Genomic DNA, 19,301 nt, shown 5'->3' with positions numbered 1-19,301 from the left:
TATTTTCCAAAGAGTTAAAGGATAACTAGAGAAAATTTAGAATAGGACGTAAGTAACAATGAGAGATTCTCTTTGGGGTCTTTCTCTTCTGTTCATTACTCGGCCATTTCAACATTTATTACTCTACTCTTTGCATAATATTCTAGTAAAAACCGTCAGCTTTCGATATGTACTGGAAAATGAGTGCAAAGAGTTGTAATGACGTCGTAATAAACGAAAGAGAAAGTAAACAAAGAGAGGCTCTCAATGTTACTCACGTCCTATTGAAAATTTTCTCTAGAGTTAAAATGACCGAATTATAAACAGAAGAGAAAGTAAACAATGAGTCTCCCATTGTAGATATGTCTTTATGAAAAATAGTCCCACGATTTATTCCATCAGGCGCAATAACCTTTTAATAAGCTTGCTCTAGCGAATTTCGTCATGCTCAATGACCTTGAATAATCTCAATCGATTGCTTCTAATTAGTTACACCATGAATGATCACCACATTTCGACAATTTTAATACATATTTCAACAACGGGCTGCCGTATTGAAATTGGCATGAAGCCGCCTCCTATCGCCTCCGCCCCACTGAGAGTGAAACCAATACACCGCGGGGTCGTAAACGCGCCGAAATCAGCCGAAACAATAACAATAAAAAAGAGTCACTCACTCACTGCTGCGAATAATGCATCCGGAGGGGTTTCTCCTCCATGCGGGTTGAATGAAATTTCACATTATTTTTGTTTTTATAATTATACATAATAATCTCCAAAAAATATGGTAAAAAATATAAAATGTTTCTTTTTGCAGCGCCTCGACGTAGCTGCGAGGGAAATATCCGTTGACCCACGCGTGTGTGTGAACTACGTTTCGGGATGATTGAATTTTAGCCAAACAGCTGTTGGCCACAGAATTGACCATGAAGCAACAGTCGCCATCCAATTGGGGACAGGTGTTTAATTAAATTGACAACAGCAAATTTGTTTCGTTACATTGTGCTCTGCCGTCGGGAAAAATGTGTAGTTTCTTTTAGAAGTTTTGGTTAGTTTAGCGAAATTGAACGAATTTTAAGTTAACTCACAAATCTTAAGCATTTTAATCATTTGACGAAGTGGTTCCACTAATCTGTAAATACGTAGTCGCAATTCAGAGCTTCATTTTACTGTTCATTAAATCCAAAGCAACTTGATTCCATCGGAACCTGTCGACTCAGAACAGAAAAGGCGCACACAACGCTATCTACCAACGAAAAGCTACAACTGCCGAGAAAATCCTCACTTTTTGGCTCTTCTCGCCTGTTTAGCCAAGACCTTTTCCTCTAATTCGAACTGCGGAAGCGCTCGGAAAAAAAATCTCCACCCACCCGGCAAGGATAGAAATAAAAAATACAACAATCTCCCCCATAAATTTCACGTGAGTGAGAGACGTGTGGGCTGAAGAGGTCTGGGATGGAAGCGCATCTGATCTCACCCTCACACAATTCCCACACTAGTTTCCCCACTCACAAATCGAGCACCCTCCCGACGTCACGGAGAGCGTGGAGAGGAGTGGTGCAGCCAGTGAGGGTCACCATCGAAGAGTTTCTACCAGTGCGTCGGATCTCATAATGCTGTCTGCCTTGGTGTCCAGCCAGCACCGGTGACGGCGTTCGGTGTGATTGTACGAACCAAAGACTGCGTGAGCAGTGAAACTTTGCATCGTTCGCAACGGAGTTTGACAAGGGGTCGGTAGATGAGAATTGTTTGCAAGGTAGATTATAAACATTTCTCGATCAATCGAGATGCATGACGACCAATGAAAGTATAATCAAGTTTGCGAGGAATCAAGTTCAGATTGAATATTGAAAACAATAAGAAACTTATAGAAAATACACGATCCAGTGACGTAGCCAAAATTTGGCTTATGGTTAATTTTTGTTAATTTTTCGGCAAAAAATTAAAAACATTCACCATGATAACTTTCTTGTGGATAGATTCATATCAATTTATTCAACATGATAAAACAAATATTTTTAATTCGAAGATATATTGTTTTCTTAATTCTATTGCCTTTGTTATTTTTTCTAATGGGAATTATATTTTACAAAACGGTTCATGGCAAGGTTTTGAAAATCGAATACATTACTCAAAATTAAATGCACAGATCTTTTTGAAATTACACACCTATATACACAGAATTTAACTGCACTGGCAAGATACAATTTTCATCAATGTTTGCATATTAACAGTGTAAATATTTTAAATCAGTAGTCTTATAAATGCCTATTTTCGTACAATTGTACCACAAATTCAGACACTACCTAGTTATCACACGAAACTCCTCACTAAGGAATAATCGAAGCAATCTACATACACTGAAACCCCCATTGCTGAACTTTTTTTACATAATACAACGATTTACGTAACTTTTTTACGAATTAAATTTGAAATAACGATTTTTTAACAAGTCTAGTTCGTAATAGTAATCAAAGTACAGTACAGTATGAAGCTGTATACAATTTAATTATTCCTGGAAAACTATTACTAATGAAAATCAGGTATATTCGGAATGGAGTTGACGGGTAGTTGACGGAAATCGATGTCGGAAGCCATTTCAAAATTCCAAGATTACGACTTCGGGTTCAGATAAAATCTTTATGGCTACATCCATAAATGACGTAGCATTTTTTGAGTGATTTTTGGCCACCTATTCTCCATCGTAGCATTTCGTCACAAACCTCCAAACGCCCCACCTCCTGATAATTACGTAGCTTGACGGAGTCCCCCCACCCCTTGTAACCATAAAAAATAAAAAAAATAAAAAACGATGTTAGTTAGATGAAACGGGTAAAATTGTCGGGACATCAGGTCAACTCCTATTCCCATTTATAAAAGCTATGTAGCATGACATGACCCCATACCCCCCTGTTGCCACACATCATCACAAAATACAAAACTCCGCCCTCTCCCATATAATGCTACGTCATTAATGGATGGACTCTATAATATCAACAATATGGGTATTTTGGAATGATAATATAGTAGATATATTCGAATAGTTATACTATGACATATTTCGCGCCAACTCGAACATATGTTGGCAGCACCCTCTCAGATTTTGATGAAACTTTCTGTACATACTGCCACTTTGCATACTTTGTTTTTCCAAAAATGATTTGATAAGGGTCCAACTTTCTTTACCAATTTTTTTCAAATGGCTATAGTCTAAAAATGACATCCTACAAAAAAATGTAGTAGGAGTAATTTTCACAAGATTAGTCAAATTTTCGAACAAAAAAATAGAAAAAAATCGTCGACTCCTCCACTAAAAAAATCGATTTTAAAAATTTAAAAACTATTTACAAAAATATCCCGTCTTTGATTTGGATGGAATTTTGTTCCAAGATAAGTAATTATATTCCATATCTACCGTCAAAAATACAAGTTGGGCACTTTCAAGAAACAAAAGTTATTAGAAAAGAACTTTTTCTTGTCCAAACTGAATTTTTTTTTTCAGTATATTTTTATCAAAAACCAAACCAATGAAAGTCATAATCATCTCAGAATCCAATTTCCCAACTGCTAGATGTCTGATCAGTATCAAAGTATCAGAAACGAATTTGATATATATTCATAACAAACTTGAATGAGGGCAAAGATAAACCATTTAACATCATCGATATATGCGAGATTTAACTAAATACCACCTGACCGTGTACGAAGAAGTATCTCGTCTATGTACTAGCCCGGAAAGTAGAGATTGATGGTGTAGTCTCCAACAGGGGCCTTTATTGCTAAGTATGGGGTTCGCTCCTACAAGAACCCTTTGCAGGTTTGCAAGCAATTGCGTTCAGGAAAAAATCAAGGAGTATATGAAAACAACTTATTTTCCATCTGCCCCATTTCGAACCATGTCGCCGAATCTTCTATTCCAAACTTTGATCTTTTGGGCGGGGCTAGTCTACCTGTTCGCATTTTTGTGCCGCGAGGCATGAACTTCCGTCGTTGCAAACAATTGGGCCGACAGTGACTTATTGTAGAAATAAGGCACGCTGTGAAAACGCGGTGATAATCATTGAAAGTTTTCCTACTGTGGAGAGATTCCGCATGATCTCTCGACATATCTCGCATATAAATTATGTGGGGACAAAATGAAAAGTTTCTTTTAAGAAACGCTCCGATAAGAAATGCAAAAGAGCGCTACGCCTCCGACAACGACTAATTTCTACGTTTCTTTGTACACTAAACAGCGAGAGTCTGGTCATCCCATTGTGGGAACATCTTCTAATGTGCCTATAAATTTCGGAAAGAGCAAAATCAGTTTTCTCTCCAAAGCTTCCTTGTAAAGGCCAGAGAGTGTCCCTTGCAGGGTGCTGTTACAAAACCGAAGTTAGTGGTCCCTGGTCTCGGTAATTTTAGAAACTAGCAGGAATTTCCACATGGGACATCAAAAACCCCAAGTGTCCCTATATTTCAGTCCCTACATTTTCCCCCGTGTTTTACACACTACGATTAAAGGTCAGACGAAACGAGTACCCGACGCGAACAACTGTGAACAGTCTCCTACTTCGTGGTGGGCAAAGATTGCTTAGAATTGTACGCGAAAGGGACTTTTGAACGTACGATCGCCCGATTTTTTCCCAACATACGCGACGCTACATATGCAAATGAAGAACTTGAATGAAAGCTGAAAAACGCGATTATTGGCACCGGTCCGTCGACGGATTAACGGGCGGATCATCAGAGAAACAATGTTTCGTCTGGAGCTAGGGTCTACGTTGCGTATTCGATTCGGCCTGTGATTGGAATACACGGAACGTTCATCATATGATGGCAGCTATGCATCGCTTTTATGCTAATTTTTATGACAGTAGTGGTGAGTGCAATCATAAAAGAGGCTGTGCTGCCAACATTTTTCCCACAAAACTGATGGTTTTATATGTACCTATCAACGACCAAGCTCACATCGTTACAGTTACAGGAGGCTCTCTGTTTGATGAAGCATGGAAAGCACTCTTTGTATTTCCTAGAGAAAACATGGGAGTTTTCGAGTACTTTATCTGAAAAATCATAGCAGATTACCTTAGTTTGAGTTCTTTTGCAGTGCTACATTCCGGGTAATAAGAAGGTGGACATTTGGATTAGAATGATAATGAGAAGATGACATTTAGGCATTAGAAGGTGATATTTATGAAAGATCGCGTAACTTCAACGAGTTAATAATTATTTCTTCTCAGAGGACGCTCGAAAATTGGCAAATTTCGTGGAGCGATGGAAGTTCAGGAATCCCAAAGGTATCAACAAACCTTGGTCCAAGAGAACGGATGAGGGTCATGACTTCATTCGGGGTCGTGGAGAGCGGTCTCTTCGCTTGTGGTGGTGATGCGATATTAAACATGTTGTCTGGTCGTGCGCTTAGTTTTCTAGTACCAGATCTCCGTTAAACGAATCCCTTCGGTCTCGTTCCAGTCCAGTCCGAGATGCTATACCAAATTCGTTACTGATGCTTTTTGCATGTATCAGGCAACTAGCAGTTGGGAAATCGGATTCTGAGATGACTGTGACTTTCATTGGTTTAGTTTTCGATAAAAATACACTGAAAAAAAATCAGTTTGGAGAAGGAAAAGTTTTTTTCAAATTACTTTTTTTCCTTGAAAGTGCCCAACTTTTTGGTAGGTAGGGAACATAATTACTATCTTGGAACAAAATTTTATCCAAATCAAAGATGTTTTTTTTGTTGTAAAATCGATTTTTTTCAGTGTATTTTTTGAATATTTTTATTCAAAAATTTGACTAATTTTGTGAAAATCACTACATTTTTTGTAGGATTTGTTATTTTTAGACTATAGCCATTTGAAAAAAAAAATTGTAAATAAAGTTTGACCCTTTTCAAAACAGAGTATGCAAAATGGATTTTTGTGACAAAGTTCTCATGTACAGAAAGTTCGTCTTATCCATGATCACATACTGGTCTCATTTTCTATGGGATTTCCTATCTTTATGGGGCTGATTTGCAATCATAGGCAACATAGTGAGGATATAGAAAATTTTGCTAAACCGGAAGTTGGTTGGTTGGTGCTAAACCGAAAGTTGCTAAACCGGAAGTAATCTACCCGTCAATTCCATTCCAAAAATGCCCATATTGTTAGGGTTATTGAGAATATTGCTCAACCAAAAGTCACCATCTTGTCCATGAAATTAGAGTCAAACATCGGTTTTCATTGTTTACTTGTCTAGCCTATTGCTGGAATATCCGGATTCACTTCCCTTTCCTTTTACCATTCGTTTTATCTGCTATTCTTTGCAGTGGTATCGCTTGTAGATCTTTAGACCTGTGGTCAAAAACATTCTTGGTTGTCCTTTGACATCCACTGAGCCTTATACTAGATGTCGTGAACATCAAGGAGTATACAGAGAAATATATCAGCAGCCTGTTAGTTACTATGCTTATAATTCCTAAGTTCTAGATTTCCGAAAGTTTTTGGATAATCATAAGCATCAATTTGACTCAACTTTTCATTATATATTATATATTATATATTATATATTATATATTATATATTATATATTATATATTATATATTATATATTATATATTATATATTATATATTATATATTATATATTATATATTATATATTATATATTATATATTATATATTATATATTATATATTATATACTATATATTATATATTATATAATATATATTGTATATGCGTATATACCGCATCCTTAAACGCGTGGAACATAACTGGTTACACTTGCAGATCTTGAGACCTTCCCTCCAGGAAACTCTTGGAATACCTGAAATATAAGCAAGCATAATCATACCTACCACACTATATGATAAAGAATAGTTTTAGTTGTGAACTGCTATGACGAAACAAATTGAAATAAGAATGTGGAGCGTAGTGTTTTTACGAAATAAATTGCTAATAACGTACATTTTTTTAAGAATTAATTCAATTTACGAACCCTGGCTTCGTTCGCAAGTGGAAGTTCCAGTGTATTTTGATAAATAGGTTGAGAATTCCGACTTATTTGTGCTGCATTAAAATGGCGTTGGAGCTATTGGTAACCCCGACCATAAGTTACATTCATAATCCACAGGGAAGTACTTTGAGTTGTCTGTTGTTTTCAGTATCATTAATGGCACAAAATTACTGTTTCGTCGTACAGTGTACTTTGAAGAATTAAGCTTATTCCCACATTCTAACTACGTGCGTCTGAAAGCTTCGCGGAGGCTGCTAAAAAAATGAATCACTCTAGTTAAATGGAGGTAGAATCAGACACTTATCAAAATAAACAGTGAGATGGAAAATCTTACACCGATAAATACTTTTCTATCCGATGCAAATAATATCCAAGTCTGCTGCGGACAAAAACGTTCCAGTTATTCGACCGGATAAACTAATGGTCTCTGTGAGTAACCTTGAGCAAGCAAACAAGACTGCTCACGGTGCATTTCTTATCATCATGTATAAGTGCCAACTTGAGAAGTTAAGATTGACGGTGTGATCACCAACGAGAGAATTTATTGCACCGATCTGGATTGCAAGCAAATCAGGAATGCTAAAAATTGCGAATGAAAAGAAAATATCGTATTTTTATTCAGTTCGATGCGTGAGGAAAGCCTGAAGGATTTTGCTAATAAGTGGCTAATAAAAAGTGATTTTTTAGGATTTTTTTAAATATGATAACAACAAGAGAATCAAATTATATTTCGTGTAATTGTAAACTTATATTGTCTTAACATAAAAAGTTTTTTGAATATTGAAATAAATGAAAATGGCGGCTTTATAAACAATCTCGCGCAGCAGCTTGCAACGGAAAACTCAAACTCCGTGCAAGATTCAGCTTGTAATTTTAACGAAACAAAAAATTGAAATGCTTGAAATTTGCCATTGAAAGCCATTGCAGAATCATTGTACAAAATGAGGATCCCTAGCTATCTGTGTAAAATTTTAAGAAGTTACTTCCAGAACCGGGTCCTACGGAGGACAAAAATCGATTAGAATTACTGCAAGAGTCCCGCAACGCTTCATGCTAGGTCCAACGCTATGAAACAGGATGTATAACGGCGTGCTGATGCTGAAGCTGCCTAGGTGCGTAGAAATTGATGGGTTCGCGGACGACATCGTAGTACCGGTACTGGGAGATACGCCGAGAGGCGACAAAAAGCGATCGACAGGATTGAGAATTTGTTGCAAGGAATGAAGTTGCAGATAGTACACCACAATACGGAGGTGCTATTGGTCAGCAATTGCAAAGTGCTGCAGCGAGGAGAAATCACTGTCAGGGAGTTGCGGGCACTGAAACACTATACTTCAACAACCACGTCGACCATGGCTGCGAGAAGGCGGCCAAAGCTATAAACGTCGAATTATGCCGTACAACATAGGTCCTAGCAGTAGCAAAAGCTGTTTTCTGGCTAGCGTATTATCGACGATACTGAGGTACGGAGGCTCTGTCTGGGTTGCTGCGCTGGAGGCACAGCGGGATCGAGTAAAGCTAAGTAGCACGTTCAGGCTCAGACTATATTATCAGAGGCAATCTATGTTATCGCTTGAATGATCCCTATCGGCATCATCTTAGTGGAAGATAACAAATGCTATAAGCGGAAGGGTACCAAGGTAATAGGTGGTGAAGTAGCCTTCTATCTGACACAGTTCCTGTCTGGTCATGGTTGTTTTAAACAGTGCCTACTTCAGCTCGGACACGCTGTGTCACCCTTTTGTCCGCAGTGCATAAACGTCGAGGAGACACTGGAGCATGTGGTCCTAGTCTGTCCTAGATTCGCAGCAGCGCGAAGGGAATTTCGCGTAAAGAAGAGAATATTGTGGCAGAGATGTGTCGAGACGAGAACATATGGAATACCGTCAGCACAGTAGTGACAATACTGTCGGAACTTCAGCGAAAGTGGTGAATAGAACAGCAAGCTGGCAATACCAGGGCCTAAAATTCTCATACCCATTCAATGAACGATGAAATTCACTGAATTCACCTTCGTCTTTTCGCTGCCTCCTTCGTTACTAAATTCACACAAAGCAAAACAATAAAAACAACGCCCCTTCTTCTTTCGATTCTATGGAAGCGAGTAGCAGAAGTAGTGACTTTCGTTTTCCTATGACAATACGAAAATTCAATCTCGTTTTAATTTCAAATCAGTAATATTGATTTTTATTTTTATTTTCATTAAATGAAATTATAGCAATGTGCATCATAAAATGCAGCTAGAACGCCACAAACACAGGAAATATGCACACCAATAGTGCTTCAGTCGTCCAATATCATCGTTAGCTTGTAATGCTCCCAAATAGAACAACGACAAATAAATATCGTTACTAGTTTCTATTCGTTTGGCCAGCGCTATGTGCAATATCGAAGAGACTAATGTCGTTCTCAATTTCGTAGCGAAAACGAATGTATGGAGGAAATAATGAGATTGAATTTACCCGCATGCTTTGTCGTATGCCGTTGTCTCATTTTCGGTTTCGTAATGTTCTAGTGGTTTAGAAAGTAGCATCGCTCGCTCGTCATTTTCGTCAGATTTTGGTAAACGAAAAAAACATTTTTCGACTCTGGGCAATACCATCTAGCGATATATGGGCGACATGGGTGAGTGGTTCAAGTCTGTTATAAACCCTGCGAGTGTAGCAATGAAGGGACGTGAGCCAGGTCTTCTGGCTCCTCCAGATCACGTCGGGACGAGTTCCTGCGTGGGTGACCATCATATGTTGACCGGTTACGCAGCGAGGATTTGCCAGCAAGCTGGCTTAACGTATACAGAAGGGGCTCAAGGAAAACTGGGAGCTACTGACAGCCACACGGTTGATATAGAAGAAATGGTTGTTTTCATTGAATATAACTTGTCAAAATCATCCTAATGATGATAACCCAAACACCCTGTAGATAAATATAGGGACTGAGCTGAATAACAGAACAGACAGACAGATTTGCGACCATCCTGTAACAATTAAATTAGCCTGACTGCAATGTAAATAAAGATTCTTCCCACTAATAACACTCCGATCATTAACAGCCCTCGGAGGACCCCTCGATGTCACCTGATTTCATTCTGATTCAAATAGAGACAGTGCATGATGATGGCAGCATTCGGCGGGACCCATATTGGAAGGCCTACGCTAAATACCTTTGGTGTGTAATCCAAGCACGAAGCGTACAAGCAAAGCAACCAACGTCTGTATCCTGCATATATAAGTGGAGAGATCGCTCAGAGTCATCTGCTGCTATTGTGATTTTATTAGTGCCTTCTCGAGGCTACAATTGGATAAGCTAGCATAGTTGGCACCGGTAGTACACTTGGTTTCAATAGTATGCTTAGCCAAACCGGTGACTGCACACTTATATACAGAGCAGCGGGTTAGTATCATTTGCTGGCACTACTGCCGGTTTGTGCCGTCGTCGTCGTCGTCGTCATCATCATCAGGACTGTATCAGACTTGAACCAAAACTAGTGCTTCCGGTGTCCATGCCCGGGCCGGAGCAGACGTTTGTGGTTCACTTTGGCACCGTCACCGTCGCCGTCGTCAATCGTGATTGATGAGTGTATTGAAATGTGACGGGTAATTTATAACATGATGATAGGCGGTGCATGACCAGGAAAACGAAACTGACGGTTTCGTTTTTGAGGTTTGTTTTGATTAATCGTCTGACCTAGCATTATGATATTAGCCTCCCTTGGTTGTATGAGTAGAGAGAAGTTTATTTGAAGTTATGAAAAAATTAAAGTGATCTGCACTACTCATTTTGATTCGAAGATGATTTCTTTTCAACAGATTGTCTCAGAATGAGTGTCACTAAATCAATTCCAATAATAGTCGGAGTCAATCAACCGAATTCAAATATTTTTTTTTATTTAAAAGGAGACATGTTATAGAAACTAATCACATTAATTGAGTTCAGTTTTGTCGCCTTTTATTGTAATAGCTATCCATAATCTTTTTTTGAAACTTTCTCTCCTGCACTCGTTTAATCGCCATCTTTGCCTTTATTGTTCATTTAACACCTTTACTATGTAAAATTTCTACCCTTCCTATGTATTCAATCCGTTTCAAAGCGAGGATGACAAAGCGTTCACTGATTCCCATTTGTAGAACTCGTTTAAAACTCTGACAAGGCATACACTTTTGCAAATCGATTTTTAAGATGAGTTTCTGTTAGAGGCCCGTGACTGCTGATAAAAGAATACAAATGCTATCGCTATTTATTATCAGCAATGAACTGTCAACACGACACACTCAAAATAATGAAGGTAAAAAATGGTGACACTTGTTCTGAGATTCCCTGTCTTTTTTCCGCCAATACTAAGGTAATTCGGGGTCTATCCATTACTTTTGCTTACTTCTCTAATATATGTAGAGTTCGACTGTGACGGTTTACTGTGATTTTTTATTTATTTTTGACGGCTTAGTCAGTCTTTATAGAATTAGTAGAACGTATTTTAATTTTTGTCCGATGTTTCGGTGCTATTTTCCCTGAAGATGATGCCAAACAGCACCGAAACGTCGGACAAAAATTAAAATACGTTCTCCTAATTCTATAAAGACTGACTAAGCCGTCAAAAATAAAATTACTTCTCTAATTCAACCCATGTAACCATTTGTGACCACAGTACCAAAATCAATATAGTTACTTCTTTTTCTTCTTCTTTTTACAATGGAGAATACATTTACGCACTGTCCCAGTACACGGGCTTAGTAGTTGACAAGCTACCACACGGAAGTGTACTGGAGTGTCGGGCTCGACCAGGACTAAGCTAACGGGTAATATCGACTAAACTCCGTTGGCCTCCGCCATCCTTCTTCCAGGAACTACCTCCCGGCATTACTTCTGGGGGGATGGCAGTACTTAATGTACTCACTTACTCTCGCTCATGCACGCACACATCCAGTATGAGGCTTACTTGGATGCTCACCTTTTTCATACCATGTGAGTCTGACTTGTGTGCTCACCTCTCGCATACCATGTGAGACTGACTTGGACGCTCACCCTACACTCCTCTGCCTATTCACTCACTCTTCTGCCATGCTTACGTGTGACTATCGCGGTTGCCACCCACTGCGCCACCCTTGCCTCAGCATGAGCAGACCATTCGCTCACTTTGTCCGCACTCAGCCCTTTCCGCTCTAGCTAACCAATCACGAGTTAATCATGCGTGTCGTCTGCTGCTCGGCACGTCAGATTCTCTGCAACCTGCAGGCAATCTGAGTGGTTGCAGACGAGACTGCGTTCCACTTCAACCACCGCTTGACACATCCTCTGGGTAAGGGTATGAGGGGTTGTATCCAGGCCGCAGACGTCTAGTATTGCTCTTCTTTCGACGTCGAAACGAAGATATACGAACAGTATGTGCTCCGCAGTTTCGTCAACACCTGGGCAGTCAGGGCAGACTGGGGCCTCCGCGTGCCCAAACCTGTGGAGGTACCATGGCCTGACAGGAATTGTGTCAGATGGAAGTGAGGTTCCCCATGGGGTCCATCCACCCAGCTCGATATGTTAGATATCAGCCGGTGAGTCCACCTACCTTTCGAGGAGTTATCCCACTCGCGCTACCATCTCGCCCGACTGACATAATGCTCGCTATCACGCAGGATGCATCGTGTGATACCGTGCGGTAGCCAGATACCACTCTGAGACACATCAAGCGGTAGGTGCTTTCCAGTTTCCGAAGATAACTGGTTACCCCCAGTGCTCTCGCCCAGGACGGGCCGCGGTACCTAAGCATATATACGGCAACGCCTGCCAGTAGCCTACGTCTACTGGCGCACACCTTAGAGATGTTGGACATTATCCTCGATAATGCCGCATCAGCCGTCGAAGCCATCTTGCATAGTCGACATGGCTGCCGAAGGTCAGCTTGTCATCTATGATGACCCCAAGAATCATCAGACTCCGCTTTGAAGTGATCACGACCTCTACCACTTGAATAACAGCATGTTGTACCGACTTGCGGTTGTTGACGATAACCACCTCCGTCTTATGTTGAGCGAGCTCCAGGCCTCTCGCGCTCATCCATTCCGCCACAGTGCTGATCGCGTGTGCTGCAGTCATTTCTACCTCGGGGATTGACTCCCCGTAGACCTCCAAGGTTACATCATCGGCGAAGCTAAAGATCTTGACACCAAGCGGGAACTTTAGTCTCAGAACCCCGTCATACGTATGGTTTCATAATACCGGACCCAGAATCGAGCCTTGCGGGACTCCTGCGGTAATAGGAACGCTTCTCTGACCGGCATCGGTCTCGTATACTAGTACACGGTTCTAGAAGTAGCTTTCCAAGATCCGGTACAGACCCAGGCTAAGCCGGCGTACAGCCTGCGCTGTTGAATGCGTTCTTCACATCAAGTGTCACTAACGCGCAGTATCGAATGCCTCGCCTTTTCCGTTGGATCGCTATCTAGGCGGTCTTTACCACTGAATTGATAGCGTCCACCGTGGACATACCCTTTCTAAAACCAAACTGATTGCTTGACAGGCCGCCGTACCATCTTTGTACGGGGTTAGCCTGTTGAGGATGATCCTCTCAAGCAGTTTGCCCGTCGTGTCTGGCGGCGCAGGAGGCCAGGGACTTGTAGCTCGAGACGGGAAGAGTACTTCGATAATCCTCGCCAACCGGTCCGGTGACAGTTCGGGTGGTGAAGAGTCCGCTTTGGTCTTAGCCATCAAGATCCTGTAGGCGTCACCCCACGGATTCGTGTTGGCACCCTCGCACAGGTTGTCGAAGCACGCTCTCTTGTTGCTCTTAATGGCTTTATTAAGGGCCAATTTCGCAGTTCGAAACACTTCACAGCGGTCCGCTCTTACCTCTTCGGTGCGGGCTCGTTGCATCCTACGTCTAGCTTTGAGGTAGGCTGATCGTAGGGCTGCAATCTCGGCACTCCACCAATATACCGGGTGTCTGCCATTTCTTGGCAGGGTTTTCCTCGGCGTGGTGGCGTCGAACGCGCGTGATAGGACAGCTACCAGCGCATCCCCGCTCAGACTGTCGGTGTTGGCCTCCGGTCCCAGGGCCGCGGTGAAAACTTCGCTGACGAAGTGATTGGTTTTCCACCCGCGTACCTGCCAGGGATCACCGGCCCTCGGATGCAGCACACCATAGTTGATCCTAAAGCGAATTGCTAGGTGGTCACTATGGGTGTAGCCCTCGTCTACCCTCCAGTCCATGTCTGGAACCAGACCCGGGCTGACAAACGTTACGTCAATCATTGACTCGACCCCATTTCTACGGAATGTGCTAGTGGAACCATCATTGACTAGCACTGCGTCGAGTTTCCAGTAGCGCTTGGCCCCTGCTATTTATACAGCGGCTGCCCCACTCCACTGCCCAAGCGTTGAAATCTCCCGCTATGACGAACGGCTTCCGACCCACTAGGTCGGACGAGAGCCTGTCGATCATCTGGTTGAACTGTTCTATAGGCCACCTTGGTGGATCATAGCAGCTACTACAGAACACACCATTGATCTTGGCAATCACGACACCCTCCGCAGAGGAGGGAGTGTACTACCTCTTGGACCGGGAACCGTTCCGTTGTACAAATTGCCGCCATCCTAGACCCGTCCGCTACCCAATTGCCGTTATCGGCAGGGACGTTGTACGATTCGGATAGGAGGGCGACATCTGTCCTCGACTCCGAGACCGACTATCACAGCAGCTGCTGGGCAGCTGTACAGTGGTTAGGATTCAGCTGTGTTACTTGCACGGCTTCTTCTTACTGGCCTCACCGAAGGGACACGAAGGGATAACATGGTTATGGTCTTGTTTCTTACTGGCGCAGATAAGGCATTTTGGAACCCTATCGCATTTCTGCCCTTTCTCACCACAGCGACGACACAACTTACCTCTGTCTGGAACCTTGCAGTCGTAGGACTTATGGCCGGTCTCTAGACACCGATAGTTCCTGTCCACTGAAGGCGGCTGGGGTATGCTTACTGGGCACACTGACCAGCCGATCTTCAGTATCCCTCTCTCGCTGACCTTTTTGATTTCCGCAACCGGTAGCCTGAAATAGGCTACCTGCGTGCCAAAGAGTCCCTCTCTTAGGCGAACAGAGGTCCGCTCAATCTCTGTGCCACACTGCTCCATGACGGCAGAGTTGACGTCGTCTGCGTTCGTAACCTCATCCAGTTGCTTGCACACGAGGGTCACTTCCGCACCCATCCACCTCACCTGAGCGCCGTAACCCAAGACCTCTTGGGCCAACTTCTTGTACGCCGCCCCACTAGATTGCGCACCTCGTTTCAGCACCAAGATCATTTCGCCGGTCTTGGTATGTCTAACGCAGAACACATCCTGTCCTAGAGCCGAGAGGCTTTCGGCCACCAGCATCGATTTGAGGATGTCGGCATAACTGTCCTTGACGGTTTTCACCAACAGAGCCTCTCCTCTGTCCTTGACCTTCTTTGCGGGTCGAGGTGCGTTCGACTTCCGCTTAACCCAGCTGACCAACTGCCAGGGATTTTCGCTCCCTTGTGCCGATGGCATCGGCTGGCTGGTACCCACTTGTGGCCCGTCACTTTGCGCCCGGTTGGCGCCTTTCGCCTTCTTGGGCCGAGAGGTCGCCTTCTCGGGTCGACGCCCTTCGGGATCCTTTGCACCCCGGTCTACACCGTCCAAACGACGTTTGGGCTTTGTTGTTGCGCGTCGTTTGGCGTTGCTTCGTGCATCTTCGCCTGGTGACTGCCTGGGCAGCTTCGGGTTAGGCGCAGTCTTGCCCTCTACTAGAATCTTATTGGCCGTGAAGGCGAAATCAATCACCTGTTGGGCCATAGTAGCTCCTCCAAGGAAGGTGCAGGCCTCAGTTAGTTACTGTACCAAAGGCCAGTAACCTGCATCCTGTAAGCACATTATCGTGCCAGAAAAATCCGATATAAAACACATGGTTGAAATTTCAAAACAGTGTGAAGAGAAATTACGAAAATCGCAACTATGTTCTTGAAATCATGAGTATAGCTTAACTGTCAGTTCATGCAGTTAATTCAACTCAGTGTATCCCCAAATTATGAACAAGCCTCATAACGAAAACTAAACATCTTCAGGGAACAACCACAGAAACCCAACCAAACATTGGATTCTAATATTCTACCTTTGTCCCGATTCAAAACGTAGTTAAGTATACATAATAATACAGGTATGACTTAAAAGTAGTGTATCAATTATTAAAACTCGGCTCCTATCTTCCAACTTGATTATATTTCGCTTTTACCGCATTACCGCGCGCTTGCTGTTCGGTAAATGCATTGCGGGTGCGGTTTAGATATTTTCTGCGGTTGCGGTGCGATACATTCATTTACCACCCGCATCCGCATCATGACGAACTCTAACAGGAAGTACGAAAGTTTATTTGTGAAATTCGCTCTCGACTAAGAGAGCGGTTTCCAAAAATCTCCGCATTGTTATGTTGAGTAGAACACTCATTCAACCACCAGTTTCTAAAGAAATGTCGTTCTTGTTTCTGCTAAACAAACCTGCTACCTTGGAATATTACAAAATATCAGTCTAAATTCAAGCAAACCCCGTAAATCTCCAGCCCATTCGATCATAAATCCAAGCAATACACCGACTCGTTGGAACGCCACAATAAATAAGTAATGTTATTTTAATGCTCTTCTGCGGGGCACCATTTCCAGCCAATAAAGTGTCCTCCGTTCAGCCACCAGAAGTAGAGATTAGCACTATCGGAAAACAATCGTTCATCGGAACTTAAATAAACAGCACACAGCGGAGGCCGAGGGGCAAAATTAAAACGCTTCAGGTTTCCATCGACCGCCATAATCAAATCTCCTGCGTTCGCTTGCCGACAAGTCGGGTCCGGTTTATAGTTTCCTTTCAGGCCAAAAGCAGTTCCGAAAAACGTCCATGTTGCCCAACGCAGCAGATTTTGTCCAGGCCAAACAAAGTACATACGAGTATATATTCGTAATCTACCCCATACCCACACCCGGGCTCAAGCGTTCCTCATAAGCATAAGCATGCTCGAGTCAGTAATGAACACTCTTTTTCGCATTTCGTACATTTTCACCCTCTACTTTAACGACCCTTATTCATAAAAGCCAGCCTGTACTCTATCGCAAGCCCGTGGCGTTTGCCTGCATGATGATAGGTTGGTACATAACGTCCACAAAACCTCGAGGGCCGCTCGAGGGGTGTGCGAAAGGAAACGCAGCCACCACCATCACCACCCACCGCTCATCCCATGAAACTTTCCTTTTTCTCGGATGGCCATGGTCATCGAAAGTAGCAGCAACAGCAGCAGCAACACAATCATCATCATCATCGTCATCGTAACCATCATCATCATGATGGTTGCCGACGGTCGGCGTTCTGTTATGTCCAGGGAACTGTTTTTATATACCCAACCAATGTTCCGTTCCGCGTTGGTAGCACAGTGTGCTGCTCTTCTCGGTGCCACAGCATCCTCATCCGGGAAGTATTATGTGTATACCAACACAAGAGTAACAGTTGAAAGACCTAGGATATCCGAAAGAGGGTGATGTTGTGGGGGAAGAGTTTGCAACCACCAGGAACTGTATCTACTGCCTGCCTGCTGCCGTAGAATGAAGCGAGCAAACGAACGAACGAACCAACGGTCCTGGCATGGTGATGATGGCGGTGTTGGTGGTAGAAAAATAAGAGGGTGAAAAATATAGAAAAAGGATGAAAAAAGTCCGTTCTATGGCAGTGTGGTTATGGGAATAGGAAAAAAGAGAATTTTTAAGCTCCACCTACAGCCCGACCCGGCCATTATTGGTGATGGTTGTCGTCGTCGGCATCGTCATCATCATCATCGGCGTCGTCGCCGTCGTCGGCGGTGGCGTTGTAGTGTGCGAGCTCCAGCTCAGAAATGGGTGACGGGTGGGTTTAGAGATGATGGGTACGGGAGGTTTGGACATTTCCAAGCGTCGTCGTTTTACATGAGCCGTTGCCTGTGTTCGGTGTTTCTATGCGAGGCACATTTCTATGTAGTGCTGGTTGGAATGGGGCTTTTTTGTAGGTCTTTTTTCGTGTACTAATTCTATGTACCATTGTTTGTTTATACGCGCACTCATTCTACAGCGCTCGTGAAGGAATTTTCCATGTTTTTTTTCGCCAACGGAATCATCATCGAATCTAGTCGAATTGTGTTGGCTATGGCGCGGGATGAGGCGAAATGGTGAAAGTTAGCTCCGTGTGTGGTGTAGCTAAGCAGGCTGCGACGAGCATCTGTGACGGAATTAACCTAGGAAACAGAAAATTATAAAAAACAACTAATCATGAAATAGTAAGTAGTAATACATTGTTTAGGATAATAACGATCACCACCAGTGTTTCATTGTTGATATCCAGCATCCACGGTATTTTGACGTATATAACTAAAACTTATTTTGAAATCAGTAAATTCAATGCGTTGTCCAATGTAAACACTATGCTCCCCTCATGTACACCATCAGATTCACATACACACTCACATACCCGCACGAGGAATAAAGGAAAGCATGAAAAATAATTTCCCTGTGCATGAAATTAGAAATTTTTCGACCGGCCGTTGCCGTTTTTTGCGATCTCCTATAGCTTCTTTTATTTTTTATTAATTTTCTTTTTTATCGTAATGGTTTTGTATTTCGTTTATATTATTCTGTTGTTACAGGTTTTTATCGATTTTATACTTCGCCCTCGCCACTGACATCGTTGTGCGATTGCGGTTGGCGTGAGGATGCAGCATCGCGAGAACGGTGGGGAATTATTCGAAACCGGACAACGGATGAGGAGTAAAAAAAAAGTTTCCTGGCCGGGTGTTCAAATTACTATTGATTTTATTGACGACAAATAAGCTGTTCCTGTTTGATGTGAGTCGGTGCATTTAATTTTTTTTGTGTTTGTATTTTTCGCACTGCTTCAACGTGGTGATTCAACTAGACTGCAGGAAGCAAATCAATACATGTGAGAAAATTTACCTTTTCGTGAAGTTGACTGTGACAGGGTTTGATAATCTCTTATTAATTTAATTTGTTTTTTCCTTATCCATACAACCACCAATTACTCTTAAAGAAGTTCTAAATTTTCTGGTTTTATGTGCTCCACACTTAGAGAATATATTCGTAAATCTGCTACGAATAGGTTTCGTACAGAAAGCTTTCGTGAAATATACGAATTTTTTGTACTTATTATGGATCATTCGTTGTACTATGTAAACGTTTGAATTTTTATTAGAAGTTCTTCGTAAAAAAACCACGAAACAACTTTCGTAGGCTTGGTACGAATCTGTTTCTTAATTTCTTTCTAAGTGTTTGATAAAATATATGAAAATTTTTCTAATATATACGGGCATCTTTCATA

The sequence above is a fragment of the Topomyia yanbarensis genome, chromosome 1 (assembly GCF_030247195.1).
Source record: "Topomyia yanbarensis strain Yona2022 chromosome 1, ASM3024719v1, whole genome shotgun sequence".
Classification (NCBI taxonomy): Eukaryota; Metazoa; Arthropoda; class Insecta; order Diptera; family Culicidae; genus Topomyia; species Topomyia yanbarensis.
Note: the sequence above shows the minus strand (reverse complement) of the source record.